The sequence below is a fragment of the Theobroma umbraticum genome, unplaced genomic scaffold (assembly GCF_002168275.2).
Source record: "Theobroma umbraticum cultivar Fairchild unplaced genomic scaffold, ASM216827v3 scaffold_4.1, whole genome shotgun sequence".
Taxonomy (NCBI): domain Eukaryota; kingdom Viridiplantae; phylum Streptophyta; class Magnoliopsida; order Malvales; family Malvaceae; genus Theobroma; species Theobroma umbraticum.
The window spans coordinates 9,490,017-9,505,584 of NW_018397258.1; the positions used below are offsets into that span (position 1 = coordinate 9,490,017).

A 15,568-nucleotide genomic window follows, 5' to 3' on the forward strand; every position below is an offset into this window, starting at 1 on the left:
GCTTGGGTTAGCTTGATTGAGTGCAAAAGTTCTAACTAAGCTTGGAAAAGTTAGTTGTTGGGTTTTGGTTGATCCTCGGAAAAACCATTGTTGAAGGTTGTGGTTGAGCCTATGAAAAACCATTGTAAAAGCTTGGTGAAAGCTTAGAATTGTTGCACCGTAGTTCAATCGACGTGATTTTGATTCGGAAGCCACCACGCTGGATTGAATCTGAGTGTGACATGGATGATATGTTATATGTGTGAGACGGAGTGATGGAGTCGGTGGACCCCCGATGCGTGTAGTCCACATCTGGCGCATTCGTAGAGGGGACGGTGACGCTCGCGTCTCCTACGTCCTGCAGCCTGAGCAAGCAGAGTATAACTTTTGTTCCGTAGAAAATGGCATCGTAGGTACTTCTTCCAGAAGTGTCCTGATACGCTTTCCGATCATACACTGTTCGCGTGCTAGTGGCTGATGGATCGAGCCGACACGTTGGTCAGATTCAGTCTATGCATGATCCGCGTACTGCCGGCATGCAGTCTGCGGTACGCTGCCGCTCTCACCGACCCCACATCCACTACCTGTCCAGTTCTCGGCCCCCGCCTACCCCCCATCACCCGCCTCTAGCCCCCCCCGTCCACCTCCCCGCACCCCCCCGCTGAACCACTATAAATCTTTGTGTTTTGTATTTGCTGCTTTATTCTTGATTTCATTCTTTGTTAGATTATTTCTTATCTTGCATTTAACTTCCCATCATTGAAGTTAAAATTGCCCCCACAAATGGAGCTCAAATTTTGTAAGAGCCAAAAAGTGCTATTCACCCCCCTCTAGTACATTTACTTGGGACCAACAGGAAACTCCTAATACCTTTTACCAAAGTTAGTGGTGGAAGCTTCTCAATAGTCTCAATCTTGGCTTCGTCCACTTCCAATCCTTTGCTTGATACCTTGTGACCCAAAACAATGCCTTCTTGCGCCATAAAATTGCATTTCTCTCAATTAAGCATTAGGTTTGTTTCCTTAAATCTTTGCAATACCTTGTCAAGATTAAGAAACATTCATCAAAATTATTACCGATACTGAAAAATCATCCATAAGTACCTTTATGGTTTTCTCCACCGTATTTGAGAAGATAGACATCATGCACCATTGGAATGTTGTAGAGCATTGCACAACCCAAATGGCTTTCATCTAAATGCGAAAGTACCATAGGGACATGAGAAAGTCATTTTCTCTTGATCTTCTGCTATTATAGCAATTTGATTATAGCCCGAGTATCCATTTAGGAAATAATAATATTCTCTTCTAGTTAATATGTCCAACATCTAGTCAATGAGAGGTAAAGGAAAATGATATTTCCTTGTGACCTTGTTTAGCTTCCTGTAATCCATGCATACTCTTCATCCAATGACTGTTCGTGTGGGAATGAGCTCATTATTTTTGTTTGCCACCATTATCATCCCTCATTTCTTTAATACACATTACACCAGATTTGCCCACTCACTATCTAAAATAGAATAAATGATGCCCATATTGAGCCACTTGATTATTTCCTTCTTGACAACTTTTTTCATGATTGGATTTAATCACCACTGATGCTTAATAATTGCTCTGTGATTTTTTTCCAACAAAATTTTAGGCATGCATATGGAAGGACTTATCCTCTTCATATCTGCTATGGACCACCCCAATGCCTTTTTGTACTCTCTCATAAGTCTAAGCAACTTTCTACTGGTTGTTAAGATCAGATGCAACAATAACGAAAAAAGTAGATGAGTTTCGAAGATATGCATACCTCTAGTGTTTTGGTAGCGGTTTAAGTTCTAACCTAAAGAACTTTAACTGAAGGTTTCATTAGTGTTGATGAAAAGGAAGTCAAATCTAACAATTCAAACTTAGCTCTAAATAACCTAACAAGGGCATTCAATGAATTGACACATTCTGTAACTTCTTCATTAATGGGCTCAGCTTCAAAAATTAGTGATACTTCTAATGGATCATTAAGATGATTTTTTATGAAAACTTCACTAGTGACCTTATTTACCACACTAACTGCAAAACACTCATCATGATCACTAGTGAATTTTAAAGCATGAAAGATATTAAGTATTACCTCTTGATCTTGTACGCGCAAGGTAAGTTCTCCCTTTTCAACATTAATGAGTGCTCTGACTATGTGTAAGAAAGGTCTCCCAAGGATAATAGGAACCTCTCTATCTTCCTCTATATCAAGAACAATGAAGTCAGCTGCAAATATAAATTTATCCATTTTCACATATACATCTTCCACTATACCACTAGGATATGTGGGAGTTTTCTGTCCCAACTAAAGAGTTATAGCGGTGGGCTTTATCTCCCTCAAACCCAATTTGTTGTAGATGGACAGTGGCATCAAATTAATGCTCGCCCCTAGATCACTCAAGGCTTTAGTAAAGAATAAATTACCAATTGTGCATGGAATGGTAAAACTACCTAGGTCCTTAATCTTCAGGGGAAGCTTATTTTGAATGATTGCACTACACTCTTTAGTGAGTGCCCTTGTCTCAAACTCACCAACTCTTCTTTTTTTGGAAAGATTGTCCTTCAGAAATTTGACCTAAAATGGCATTTGTTCAAGTGCTTCTATAAAGGGAATGTTAATGTGACAGTTTTTAAACACCTTTATAAATTTTTGAAATTGACTCTCTTCTTGTTGCTACTTGAAACATTGGGGAAAAGGTGGTGGCTGTGCAGATGCCTTAGTCACTTTGTGCCTAACCTTGATCATTAGATTCTGAACTTTAAATCTCACTCTCCACAGAATTATCTTGTTAGGCACTCTCTTGTGGTTTGTTGTTAATTTACTTACCACTCTTCAATGTCATGGCATTGACATGCTCCTTGCTTTCTCTCCTCAGATTTGCCTCCATATCACTAGGTAATGTTCTTTGAGTTCGGTTGTTTAAAAAATTTGCAAGTTGCCTAACTTGAGTCTCAAGGCTTCGAAGTGAAGCTGCTTGACTCTGAATGAAAGCTGTTTGACTTTGTATTATTTTATCATTCAGTGTCATATACTGCCTTAGCTACTTGACTCTGAATGGGACCTTGATTATTGGCCCAAGAAAAATTGGGTTGACTCCTACATTTTGGATTATAAATGTTGGAGTAGGGGTTATGTTGGTATCTATTACTCATAATTGGACTGTCTCTGTTAAGCTTGGACACTAATGACTTGCGTGATTTTCTCCATAAAACTCACAAGCTACAAAAACCTTTGCAAACTATTAGTACCAAAATATTCAAGAGTTTTAGTTAAAGTTGTTACCCGAATAGATAATGCTTCATAGCATCAACATCATGAATTCTAACTACTCTTCTCAGCATTGATCTCTCTGTAGGCCACTGGTAATTATTTGTAGACATCTCCTCTAATTGATCATAGGCCTCATCTATCAACTTACCTAGTAAAGCTCTTCCCGCAGCAACATCAATGGTAGTTCAAACATGCCCACTCAAATCATTATAAAAAGTCTACACTTAAAGCCACTTTAGAAAACCATGATGAGGACAACACCAAAGCAATTCTTTGTATCTTTCCCAGGCTTCATACAACAATTCTAAGTCTTGTTGCATGAATGATGCAATGTCATTATGCATTTTTACTATCTTAGCCGAAAGGGAATTTAGCAAGGAATTTTTGAGCAAGATCAACCCATGTTGCTATTAACCCAGTCAGAAGTGCATTAAGCTAAGCCTTAGATTGATCTCGAAATTATTTGCTTGAATAGCTGACCTCTGAATGCTTTGATGGAATTCCTTGTACCAAAGGAACATCGTTATCACTTAAGCAATGATTTTCAGCTATTACGCACTCTTCGATATGTTATTCACTCTATTCATTAGCCATTGTATTTATTGGAGCAACACTTTGTTGATTCTCTCGTCAAAGTCTGTGAAATGTTATCTTAATTTCTAGATTACACAAGAAAATCTCCAAGTTGTTTGCTCTTCTCATACAACGACTGAACACACCAGCAAAACAAAGGAAATAAAATCCCTAGCAATAGTGCCTAAAACTTGTTGTTGAAATTGTGCACGTAAGTGTATGTATCGAACAAGTAACATAGATAGTAAATCCATATTATCATTCTCACAAGGATTTGTTTCTAAGTTTCACTAAGTACTAAAATTACAGAACAAATTAATCTTATTTAAGCTAATCGAATATTGAAAAATTAATCAAGGACAAAGTTTAAAAATCAACACAAAATATACTAATAATCTAAATAAGTTGAGGACAGTAATGTATTAAAGATCTAGGATTATGGGTTCATTCAACATTTCATCTAATACTAGATTTTCTTTTTATTTATCTTTTCTGGGTAGTTTTACTAGCCTAGAACGCAAAGCTATGGACAAGTCTTTATCGGGATACTTGTACAAATACCTAACTTAATTAGTTCACTATATGTTTATAGGAATAAACTAAATTAAGTTCATTAAACATGTGTCCTAATATCTCTATGTATGGCAATTCGTGTATGTCTACCCAAATTATGAATCAAATCACCTAGGTGAAGTGGACATATACTAATCAAATCTTAATCTGAAAAATCTCTCTATCCAGTTTCAATTAGATTCAAAAATCAATTAATTGTTGATCAAGCAATTAAAAGCATGACGAACAGATTTAATTAAGTTAAATGATACCCTTTCATGATAAATAAGAGAAAACAAGCAGTCAGATTACATGTTGAAATCCACCATAATCTTAGAAAAGTAAATTAGTTAATAATATCAAAATAAAACACTATTTGAAGAATTTTAGTCATGAATTCAAAACAAGAATTAGGATTAACACAAAAATTGAATTAAACTGTTGTTGAAGCATGATTGGTCTTGAATCTCTCTCGATAACTCTTAAAGTCTAGATTGATTCGAAACTTTAATTCTCTTGAAAGCTACTATAGTCCTCATTTGCTGAAGGTTCTCCAAATATGTGCAAGGTACCCTACTTTCTAATTTTCCATCAAAAGTATATTTTTGAAAATTAGGGTGGCACCGCGGCCATGCTTTTTTGGCACCACGGTGCCAAGATCATCCTTGGTGGCACCCCAACACTACTTCTTCAGCATCATGACACCATGCTCTCAAGTTTTTGTATGATGCTTAGCACCATAGCCATTGTTCTCTAACACTACGATGATATCACCTTCAACACTGCAAGCATGATTTTCTGGCATCATGGCACTCTAGCCATGTTGCTTCAGTGTAGTGTTATATTTGTCCACCAATTTTGAATGTGATTTTCACCTCCATCTAGTTTGAACTAGGAAAAGTGTTAAAACAAAAGTTACAACCCATTCTCTTGACTTTCTAATGAATTCAAAATCACCCTAATTAGATTTCTGTAGCTTAAGTTATCTTCAAATTACTACAGCATGTACAAGTAACACTTTCTCCTCACTTATACTATCATATCTTTCTTTCACCTTGGTCGTCATATTCTACACAAAACCATGAGAAAAATTAACAATAACTTTTCCTAACATAAATTAAGGCAAAGGAATCAGATGGAGATCTGTCGTTAGCCAAGTGGAAAGTCAGAGGCAACAAGGGAAGGAAATTGAGCAAAACTAAGATTGTTTGGACTGGCAAATAATGTTTGAGAAAAAAAAAGGTCCTTTTTAGTAAATCAATGGAGAGATGGAAGTTTGGCAGGAGAAGTAAGAAGCCGCTCAGTAAACAGAGGAAATCTGGGTCATCACTAAAAGCTTCGGTAAGTGTCTCAAAATCATATGCCCATATGTTTGGAGATAATTCATGTTGGGTGTCAAAAGGGTTTGGGGCAAACTCTAGGTCTCAACAAGAAGATATGAGTCTGACCGTTCAGCATTTAATAGGATTGAAGCAATACCAAGAGGATTGCCACTCAACTAGTAGTGACCTAAACAGCTTCGGAGATGCCATTGTTGGATTGAACAAAAGTGGGTTGAACTCAGAGCAGTTAGTCACTATTTTGATTGAGGTTTATCTGAATTGTGAGATGGCAAAAAATAAACTAGGAGTTACTGAAAACATTGTCAAGTCAGGAGAAGCAACTAAAGCAAAAACCAAATTAAGAAAACTAACTAAAGTAGCACAGATTATCGAAGAATGTGATGAGATGCCCGATGCCTATATCAATGATAGTAATATCAGTAAAAGGAACCAATCAATTCAAAAGAGGTAGAAGCCACCCAAGAGGTTGCTGAAAAGCTAGGTTTGTTCTTCGTTGACAACAAGGAAAGTTTAGTGGCAGAGTTTGCAAAACTAGAGAAAGCAATGGGAAAGGTAAATGCCAATTGAGGCAAATGACCTAGTAAGTTTTCTTTGGGTCTTCTTCTCCTTTTATGAAGCTACTCACATTGAATGTTAGGGGTCTTAACAGGAATGAGAAACGTAGAATTGTCAAAAAACTAATTAATAGTGAGAAACCAAATGTGGTGATGCTCTAGGAAACCAAATTGATAAAGGCCAATAACAAAACCTACAATACTCTAAGTAGCAGGGGAGTGTCTAAAGGCCTTGCGGTTGATTTGGAGGGAAAATCAGGGGGTTTCATCTCCTTGTGGCAAGATAACTCTATCGATATTGTGAATAGCTATGTTAGCAAAAACTTTATCCTTCTCAGAAGCAAAATCAAAGAAGGGGACTGGGAATGTGGCTTCAAAAATATCTATGCACTGGTTGATGACAAGTTCAAGGAAGAGTTATGGGTAGAGGTTACAAGAAAATTAAGCGAAATGACAATGCTATGGTTCATTGGAGGAGACTTCAATGCTGTTTCATGGGAGGAGGAAAGGTTAGGGGCAGCAACCAATGTAAGAGGAACGAGGGCATTTAGACAGTTTGTTAATGAAGCAAACCTTATTGACCTCTCTTTAAGTGGTAGTAAATTTACTTGGTGCAACAATAGAGAGGAGGTGATTTTTAACAGGTTGGACAAAATTCTAATTAATGCAGATGTCCTTGGGAGACTTCAAGACTTGAGACAGGTATGCTTGTGCTCTTCACTTTTTGATCATAATCCAGTTACATTAAGTGAGATTAACGTTGATTGGGGACCAAAGCCTTTCCGTTTCTTTAATCATTGGCTCAATGAGGATGACTTCAAAGAGACTTTTGCCAAGGCTTGGGATGAAAGCAGAGAAAGGAATAAAGGAAGTGGCGACCTTTGGCAGAGATTACGTTTTACCAAACCTAAAATAAAAGAATGGCAGGCTTCAAAATGGAACAATTGCCAATTTAAAATTAAAGCCTTAGAAAATGAGATCTAAAAGAAAACGTAAGAGTGGCAAGCTGGCACTTGCGAAGGGGCTAATAGATTGGAAATTATAAAACTTAAAACTGACCTTTTGTCTGATTACAAAGCTGAAGAAAGATCTTGGCATCAAAAGTCAAGGGTGAAATGGTTCCTTGAAGGGGACAAAAACACTAGATACTTTCATGCCATGGCTTTCACAAGAAAAAGAAGGAATCACATTGATAGGCAGAAAGTGAATGATATTGAGATTGTAGACCTCTCAAGCATCAAAAAGAGGTGGCACAGCACTTTGAGAATCTTTATGGGCCTAAATCAGTTGCAAAACTCAATGGTTGGAATATGGACATAGGGAAACTCACTCTTCAATCATCTCATCTGTTAGAGAACTAATTTTCTAAGGAGGAAGTTAGAGATGCTATCTTCAGTTGTGATGGGAATAAAGCACCTGGACCAGATGGTTTTAATTTTGGTTTCTTGAAGGCACAATGGTTAATAATAAAAAAAGAGGTTATGGCTTTCATGGAAAACTTCTACGACATTGGTAAGTTCGATGAATGAATGAACACATCATTTGTTACTCTCATCCCTAAATGCAACAACCTTATGGCACTTATGGAATACAAGCCAATCAGCTTGGTGGGAAGTGTTTATAAAGTTATGGCAAAGGTCTTGGCTAATAGACTTAAAAGAGTCATTAAGGAGATTATTGGTCCTAACTAATTTGCTTTTATTAAAGGTAGGCAAATTACTGACTTTTCTCTCATTGCTAACGAGCTTGTAGATTGCCTCCAAAAAAGTAGAGATGGTGGGATTTTCTTCAAAGTGGACTTTAAAAAAGCTTTCGATAGTGTGGATTAGTCCTTCCTTGAATTTGTCATGGGAAAAATGAGGTTTGGTGATCGGTGGAGGAAATGGATTATGCATTGTATTTCTTCAGCTACTGTTTCAGCCCTTGTTAATGGATCTCCCTCTAAAAAAGTCAAAATGAAATGAGGTTTATGGTAGGGATGCCCACTCTCACCATTCCTTTTTAATATTGTGGTGGAAGCCTTTAGTGCTCTCACGCATAAAGCTGTTGCTATTGGGCTTTGTAAAGGTGTGGAAGTTGGTAGTAGTGGCCTCCTTATTTCTCACTTTCAATATGCTGACGATACCATGATTTGGAGTAAATCGAAGCTCGAATCTGTGCTGAACATAAAAAGGGTCTTAAGGTGCTTTCAAGTTATCTCAGGCCTTAAGATTAACTTCTTAAAAAGCAACATTTATGGGATTAATGTGAGGGACAGGTTAGAGACCTGGGCAAGCAGAATCCTCTACTTAGTTGGATCACTACCTTCCACTTATTAAGGCCTCCCGTTAGGTGCAAGACACCACTCCATAAATATTTGGCGACTAGTGATTGACAGATTTGAGGCCAAACTTGCAGGATGGAAATCCAACATGCTTTCGATTGGAGGAAGGGTCACCTTAATTAAATCTGTTCTTTGTAGGCTTCCTATCTACTACATGTCACTTTTTGAGCTTCCTATTAGGGTTAAATAAAAACCTGATAAAATCCAAAGAAGGATTTTCTGGGGAGGTTCTGAGGAGAGAAAATGTGTTCATTGGGTGACTTGGGACTAAATTTGCACCTTCAGAGACTACGGGGGTTTTGGACTCATCGATCTCCAGCTTAAGAATCGAACACTCTTGAATAAATGGATTTGGAAATATAGTGATAATAGAGAGTTTGTGGCATAAGACCATCATTAGGAAATAAGAGGGGATAATATGAGTCTTTTACCTTTCAACCCAAGTGGCAGACACTTGTCTAACATCTAGAAAAGTATTACTAAGCCTCTCACCCCTTTGGGGAGTTTTTCTTCTTTTTTACATGCAGGTATCGGTTACTCAATCTAAAATGGTGTTAACATCTACTTCTATGAAGATGAATGGATTGAAGGCATTATCTTTAAAGTTTCTTTTCCATGTGTCTTTGCCTTGCTGTAAACAAAACTAGCAAAGTGCATGAGTTCGGCTCCTGGGATAATAGAAAATGACAGTTGCATGTTAAACTTCGCAGGAGTGTCTTTGATTGGGAGGTGAAGACTTGGGAACAATTCATGGTGCTATTTGAGGGATGTCCATCTTGACCTTGAGTCCAAAGACAAACTTATCTGAAAGCATATGCCAAGTGGGGAGTATTTTTTTAATTCTTTTTGCAAATCGGTTCTTAACAATAGTGGGACGAACGTGGATCTTTGGAAGAATGTGTGGGCTGGTCTGGCTCCACCGAAGGTTGAAATTCTTATATGGCAAGTGCTAAGGGGCAGAGTAGCCATTAAAGAAGAGCTTGTTAAGAGAAATCTCTTACATTCCGAGGTGACTAATTGTGTGTTATGTAACAACGAAGTGGAATCAGTCACCCATCTTTCTTCTCTTGCATTGAATCTTGGAGGTTATGGTGCTTGTGGTGTCATGAATGGCAAATCACTACTTGTATGCCAATGGAACCTATTTCATTTTTTAAAGCTTGGAATTCTCATTATGTGGAATTGGTGAAGATAAAAGTGCAGAGGATGTCCTTCTTCGCCATTGTTTGGTCCAACTGGCTTTATAAAAATGAAATGATCTTTAATGGGAAAATGTGGGATTCGATGAAAGTGCTGGATATTATTAAGTTGAGAATGGCATGGTGGGTCAAGTCCAAATGGCCTTTCGACAATGTCATTGCTGATATTGTTACTACTCCTTTTTTGGCTTCCATTCTTACCTCAAAGAGAAAGGTTAAGAGCATAGTCTCTTGGGAATGTCCACTTGTAGGTTGGTTCAAATTTAATATTGATGGGGATACCAGAGGATGTCCAGGCCATCTTGAAATTGGATGAGTTTTAAGAGATAACAAAGGGGCTGCCAAGATGACCTTTTCAAAAAGAGCAGGTTAGGGAGACGCTAACCTTGTCGAAATCCTCGGTGAACTTTGCTGGTATTATCATGGGTGAACTTTGCTGGTATTATCATTGAATTTGACTTCAAGAATGTGGTCTTATGGATGACACATCCTGAGAAAACCCCATGGAAGTTACGACAACTTATCCTTTAAACTATTTCCCTTAAAAATAGAGTTGTTGCCTAGAAGATAAAACATACACCAAGGTCAGGTAATGTGGTTGTTGATAACCTTGCCAAATTAGGGATTGATAAAGCCCATGATCTGCTTTGTGTGTACCCATAACTGATTGAGTGATTGAGCATGCTTTTGACTATGTTGATTTCAGCTTACTGCTAAGTTGTGGGTGTAGATCCTTTATGCATGATAGGGCCTACCAGCTTTATTGGGTTGTTCTGCTTGTGTTTGGATTTGTAAGAGAGAGAAGCATCCCAAATGGTCATGTTTCTCACTTTTGCACTCCTTTCGGCCTTTCTGGCCATTTGAGGGTGGTTGTAATTTTTGAGTCTGACTAATATCAATATTTTGTAGGTGTATAGCATTTTGACTTCAGCTAGCTTTTTTGTATGCCAAGCTTCAAGAAGGGCACCTGGATCAAGTTCCCCTAGCTAAGTCCCCTCTTTTTTGTGTATATATGGGATTTCACCCAACTTTAATGAAAATGACTTAAATCTTTTAAAAAAAACGTAAATTGAGGCAAAATAATGTGAAATTAAACTAACACCAACTAATTTAACTATTCAATATAAAATCTAACTTATACTAGAAAAAAAGCTTAAAAGGTTAAAATCCGATCTTAAACACAAGGGCCTAGCCATTAAAGTCCCCAAAATGTGTTAAAAATAACTCTACATAGTAGAGTTATCACCCTACTACTGGTCTAATAAGCTAGGCACCTATTGCTCCAAATCCCTTACTTCTTAACTAGGGTCTATATGATGTTTCCATATGGTAGATTTGTCTCATATCTTAAGACGATTCCTCTCATTCTTTCAATCATATATTGTGCAACATTTACACCCAACTGCCCTCCAATGGATTCCATCATCCACAAATCCTTAACGTTAACATATCTTAAATAGCTGCTCTTTCCTTATACTATTGAGGTCAAAAAATTATGGAAGAGCCTAACAGTTGCATATTGCAAATGACGAGTAGCACATGTCTTTATGGATAATTGTTATGTTCTTCTTGTGACTATCGCCCACATGCAAGACAGTTCATAAAATGAGGTAAGTGTGTCTTGTCTAACGATGTACTCCATTTAAGAGTTTTCCAATCTCAATGGCAATCACTTTAAACTCTATTCCTTCCAAAAACACGTTCAACCTAGACCCTACAAAATTACTAAGATTTTCCAAGTCATCTTTACTCTAGCCAATGTTGAAGTAAAATTCCCTAACAAGGTTCGAGTTTTAATCTCTATCTGAAAAGGTATGTAAACCCCTAAGTTTAGTCCTATCTAACAACCTATTTAATTCATGCTTAATGGTGACGGTTTCATTAAAGTTTCCCCAATCTACCACTTTTCTTCATGATATAGGGACATTCTCTATTATCTTATGCCTATCAGCATGTTTTTGGTTCCTAAATCATGAGGACGATGACGTAGGGTTACCTTGTTATGTGGAAAAATCGATTAATGTGGCAAGTAGTTCAAGACCTAGTTTCCATTTTTTCTTGGATCGTAGAGTAGAGTAATCCTCATCACACCTATTTTCTTGGACATTGTCACTGACATCGCTAGTGCGAGAAGATGCAGCCATTGATTTCAATGATGTTGGAAGCTTCGAGTTTCTCTGCTAAACTTACAACTAAAAAGAGGGTTGAAATATTTTTGATGAATTCTGGGTTAAGGGTATTTTGTATTGTGCGTTTTGAATATGATGTGTTTTAATGTGTGATATGTAACTTATTAGCCTAGGATTTGAGTCGACAGCTTTCCCTTCCCTCCCCTCCCACTTTTAATAATTTTCTCACTTCTAAATTCCCTTTTACAATTTTAAACCAAATAATGATCATAAGTTGTTATAGTGCATCACATGACTAGATTTCATAAGAGTCACATGAGTCTGGGCATTGCATGATTTGTTTTCATTTGTTGAATGAGTCACGTAATAACTTGATATTAGGCATGTTAGTGACAATGACCCACATGATTCATTCACATAGCGTGACCCCATATTAGGCATTGTGTGACTAGTTCTTATGTATAACAATACTTCCTGAATATAGTGATTAGTTTTTAAAGAATTGAGGAATATGTGAAGCCACGTCCTCAATTGCATTACATGATTTAAACCGAATCTTGTTGGCTTCCAACTATAATTGAAAATCAAGATCAAAAGTAGATTGTACAGTTGAATTTTACACAACCAAGCCAAGTACCTTGCTAATAATATCATTCCATGATTGAATCCATAATAAAATGGGACAATGAAAGAAAATGAAGCAGTATGATTTCCCTTTGAGAGGTATGCTATTTTAATTTATGGGTTTGCAAAAGAGTACCCTTTGACCCATTGATTAGACTAAATACATTTGTTGTTCAATTTGTACTCACGTAAGTGCACGTATCGCAAACATAATATAATGATGAGTAAAGTATCGTTCCCATAGATAATTGTTTTAACTCTTATTGTTAAGTACTAAAATTGACACACCCTAATCTTATCTAAATAATTAAAAATATAATTAAAACTAATAAACTAATAAACCAAAAATCAAACTAATCTAAAATCTATTAGCATATTTACCTTATTAAATTCAAGTAACTACCAGACCTAAGATTATGATGTCCCTCAATACTTCATTTGAATATTGTGTCTCTCTCTCTTTCTTTACTTAGTTTAATGGATTAAGTGGCTAACCTAGAGTCTTAAATTATTTATAAGTCTTTGTCAAGTTTTTCATAAAAATACCTCTCCCAATTAGTTTGTTATATATCGATGTAAATTAAATTGAAGAAAGAGTTATTAAGTTTGTGTTCTAATCCTGGCTACACATGGCTTGTAGGTGTTTGTCTACTATATATGCAAATCAAATCACCTAATCAACTAAGTGTATTCGATCATACGTTATTTTATTCCAGGTCTACCTAAATCTCCTTCGTCAAGGTATAGCCTAGATTTCCAATTTAATCTAACTGGTGGCCAGTCAACTAGAAGCATTAAGAATAGAATAAAATAAACAACCTGAATCCATTAATCATAAGTAAAAGAGAGAAAAATAATTCAAACTACATGTTGCGTTCAATCATAATCTTAGATTAACAATTTAGTTCTCCATCAAGTCACACATCATCATTGAATAAAGTTTAAACATTCAAATCAAACTAAGAAAAATAAGAAAATAACAAAAAGATAGAAAAACCCAAGAATTGTATTCTTGATCTCCAAATCTCTTTGAATCCTTCAAATTCTTCTTAGCTTCAATAACTTTGTGGCTTGACTCTCAACCATCAATCTAGTGTCTCTTTCTCTCTTTTTTTTTCCTCTCTTCCTCAAAAGTCTTTCGAAAGGTTATTTTTATAGGTTTTGAAGTTAGACTAAGTTGGGTGAAGAAAGAAGTCAATTCTAAATGGGATTTCCTTATCAGACCATGTGGGTTGTAGCCTTGTCCAATTAATTAACAAAAATCATAATTGCTTTAAGACTACTATAGTATGTCAACTTCGACAAGAGTTTTGACCACTTTCCAGGCCAAACTAGATAAAGTTGTAAACATGAAAGTAATATTTTTCTCTTATATTTCCAATGGTCTAAGAATCACTTCATTTGAAGCTCTGTATAGATAGTTATGATCAAAACACCAAAGCATGTGTAGTGAAAGTCTGCACCTTGAAATTGCTCTTCTTCTTCCATTAAAATTCTTCTTTCATCAAATATCTACAAAAGCACAAATAAATTAGTAACAACTTATCTTAACCACATTAACACCAAATTAAGCATAAAATTAACTAAGAGTAGATTGACTTACCTAAATTGACTAATTTAAAATAATTAAATAAAACCTACTAATTGTTATGCATTATTGTAAGAACTAAGCTAAATTATTATCTAAATTAAGTCCAAATAATTTTATATCATAGAGTTATCACACTCTTAAACTTATTATTTTTCTAGTCCTCGAGCAAAATATAGAAAAGAAAAAAGAAACTAACTTACGAAAATCAAATTCAGTTAATTAAGACTAAAATAAATATAATTACTACTACTATTACTACTCCTACTATTAGAGATAAAGTGCACAAACTCAATGATTCCCCATAATTTCCTCAAAAGTATGTCTATTAATTATTAACCTAAGGAAAAATATAAGCCTCATTTAAATTCATATTTCAATTCTAATGCAAGCACATTCTCGAATGGATTTTCATGTGTATATGAAATCTTTTACCAACAGTATTGTGATATCCAGATGAGTTTATGCCAACACAAATTTCAAATTAGTACTAAATCCCATATGTTTACTTTTCATCTCTCTCTCCACTAATGCAAACTAACACCAAGTTTTATAAAGCTTGTAATGTATGGTTAGGGTCAAGGTATGATAAAGGATATTAATGTGGCTCAAATCACCCTAAGCACATAATTATTCTAAGACTTATATATAGAGCTTTATTTTTCTTCTCTTAGTACACCTTTTCTTCCACATTTTCCATCGCTATAGGTATGCAGCACAAGATCCCGAGAGGCCCTTCAAGGCACGATGATCGCGTGGGGAAAGACTGAAAAGGAGTGTGGGTCGACAGTTCGATGCATCGAGCACGGAGCCTACCAATGCGCACACCCAAAGCACCACTCACATGCCTATTGCGTACAAATGGCAACGACCGCGCGCACTAGTCCACGACCCACCAAGGTGAGCAAAGGAAATAGTGCGTGGGGCCATGCCAAGACCGCTTGGCATGGGAAACAAACTGTTGTTGAAGCAGCAGTTGTAATCAAAACACGGGATGTAAATGATTGAGGGGTGCGCACATGCCGATGGGTAGTGATTGGCTCATCCAAGGCCTCGTCCTGAGGCTCGGGGGTTGCATATAGCACCCTCGTGGAGGGATGGGACAAGTCACCGGATGTCACGGCCGAAAGGCATGAACACGCCTAAGCAAGCACTTCAGCCAAATGAGGGACATAGATGACCAAGGGGCGGGCACATGCTGACGGGTCATGATTGGCTCGTCAAAGGGCTCCCCTTGGGGCTCAGGAGCTGTGTGCAGCACCATCGCGGGGGGACGGGACCGGTCACCGAATGTCACTTTCGGAAGGCATGGGCGTGGCCAGGCAATCATCTGAGCAACATTTGAGGGACCTGTCCCTTGGTGTCCGCACACCCGCTTCTAGGCAAGCCTGGGCGAGTGGGGGGGGGGGG

The 15,568-nt window shown here is 37.0% G+C and overlaps 1 non-coding gene across 1 annotated transcript; it reads left to right on the forward strand.

Annotated features, from left to right (window-relative positions):
• Positions 1-3,513: 3,513 nt before the first annotated feature.
• LOC149527399 (small nucleolar RNA R71) lies at positions 3,514-3,619 on the forward strand. The gene has a single exon (XR_016351094.1). It is a non-coding gene; the product is annotated as a small nucleolar RNA R71 (small nucleolar RNA).
• Positions 3,620-15,568: the final 11,949 nt, after the last annotated feature.